This window comes from Juglans microcarpa x Juglans regia, unplaced genomic scaffold (genome assembly GCF_004785595.1).
Source record: "Juglans microcarpa x Juglans regia isolate MS1-56 unplaced genomic scaffold, Jm3101_v1.0 JmScfU0085, whole genome shotgun sequence".
Lineage (NCBI taxonomy): Eukaryota > Viridiplantae > Streptophyta > Magnoliopsida > Fagales > Juglandaceae > Juglans > Juglans microcarpa x Juglans regia.
In genome coordinates, this window is record NW_024475829.1 from 1 (window position 1) to 2,500 (window position 2,500).

Below are 2,500 nucleotides of genomic sequence, written 5' to 3' on the forward strand. Positions count from 1 at the left end.
ATACAACCTTGTCACCACTCACACGCCGTTACGTCCGCCAGACCACAACATCAAACAAATTGAACCACACCCCAACCAAGCACAAGGCTAGCTGAGCGTGTGGAAGCATTGTGTGGTGTCGAGCCTGCCCCGCTAGGCATGGGAAATAAGAGAAGAGAAAATAGTAACAATCGGGACAGTTGTTGAGGTCTCAACCCCTTGGGAGCCAAGCCAAACCAGCAAACAACCCATCGTCGGCCGGAGAGCACGCCGTAGGAATCTAGTGCTAAGAAGCACCAAACACCATGCCACACTCACACCTCAAGGATGCCATGCACGAGGATCGAACCCCCACGAAGATCAACGCATCAAGAAGGAAACCGTATCAAGGTTCAACCCCATGGGAACAAGGCCATCAAGGTCCGGAAGCCACCTCAATGAAGCATGTGCGTAGCACTGGGTGCCATAACACATCCGCCGTGCACATCTACGTCAAAGAGGAAGCAAACAAACACACAGGCCCGGCCACCATGCGGCCAACCAAATGTAAAATGAAAAATGGAGATGCCCGTCAAACCCCATGGAAGCGAGGCCAGCATCATCCGGATACCCCCGAGAGCAACAATGTGCGTAGCACTGGGTGCCATAACACCATCCGCCGTGCACAAGCATGTTGCAAAGGAGGCATCCAAACAAATAGGCCCAACCGCCATGGGGTAGACTAGAGCACCCGAGGGCTAGCCAACGTGAGAAAGCCCCTAGCACGACCGATTGCCCCATCAACAAGCCCATGCGCGGCACTAGGTGCCACCAAATCCGTCCCTAAAGCACAAGCTTGTTGCTAGAAAGCAAGCGAGAATGTAGGAATCACCCCCACGAAAGCGAGCCCAAAAAACGGTCGTCGCCCGTCAAACCCATGGAAGCGAGGCCAGCATCATCCGGATACCCCCGAGAGCAACAATGTGCGTAGCACTGGGTGCCATAACACCATCCGCCGTGCACAAGCATGTTGCAAAGGAGGCATCCAAACAAATAGGCCCAACCGCCATGGGGTAGACTAGAGCACACGAGGGCTAGCCAACGTGAGAAAGCCCTAGCACGACCGATTGCCCCCATCAACAAGCCATGCGTGGCACTAGGTGCCACCAAATCCGTCCTAAAGCACAAGCTTGTTGCTAGAAAGCAATCGAGAATGTAGGAATCACCCCCACGAAAACGAGCCCAAAAAACGGTCGTCGGGACATGGTCGGCCGGCGGCGGCCGCCGCACAACCACCGCCGGCGGCGGTGGAGACGATACCCCCCGCCGGTGGCATGGGGGGCGTGGCACACGCCCTTTCCATGGGCGCCAGGGGCATGCCATGTGAGGGGGGCGGCATGGTCAGCCTCCTGGCTGACCATGTTGGGGCTTGCATGCCCCCCTAAAGAGCATTTAGAGCCAAATCCCAACCGGCAGGAGGAAACATCAAATGTCCGAGGAAACATAAAGGCCTTTTTTATCGAAATACTTTGAATTTGGACGAGATTTTTTGCAGGCATGCTTAGAAAAATCATATCTTGAAGTAGGAGCAAGCCTCACAATTTTTCGACATCGGGATTTTTTTATTTAATTTTTTTGATTAAATAAATCCGAAAAATCAAAAAAAATCGAAAATAGGCAAAAATCGATAGGTGATGCTTGGAACACATCCAAGATGTATTGGAATGAATTTAGGAAACCAATTTGGGTGGTTTCAATTGTCCAAAAGCACGAGACAAGTGTTCGCCCCCGTTCATGCACGTCGGGTGGCAACATTGGGGGGCCATGTTGTGAGTGTTGTATTGCAATCTTTTGAGGCAACAAGGAAGATTGCTTTTGTAGAGTTTGTGTGATCTACGGTGTTCTTCGTCGGACCTTTGTGTGCTTGACATGGTAGGCAAAGCACCACGGGTGTGTCGCGGCGTGCCTTGGGGCAAGCCATGGGCCAAGCCATGGGGAGCCATGGGGCTTGCCACGGGGCTGTCAAGGCAAGCCATGGGGCTGCCATGGCAAGCCATGGGGCGTGCCGGCGGGGCTGTCAAGGCATGCCATGGGGCAAGCCACGGGGCTGTCAAGGCAAGCCATGGGGCATGCCAGTGGGGCTGCCAAGGCAAGCCATCGGGCTGCCAAGGCATGGCCCGTGGGCACCGTGCTAACCTCGCTGTGCATGCCATGGGGCTGTCAAGGAAAGCCATGGGGCTGTCAAGGCATGGCCCGTGGGCACCGTGCTAACCTCGCTGTGCATGCCATGGGGCATGCCATGGGCACCACCGAGGCAAGCCATGGGGCTGTCAAGGCATCGCCCGTGGGCACCGTGCTAACCTCGCTGTGCATGCCACGGGGCTGTCAAGGCAGGCCATGGGGCGTGCCATGGGGCTGTCAAGGCAAGCCATGGGGCATGCCCGCGGGGCTGTCAAGGCATGCCATGGGGCTGTCAAGTCAGGCTGTCAAGTCAGGCCATGGGGCTTGCCATGGGGCTGTGAAGGCAAGCCATGGGGCGTGC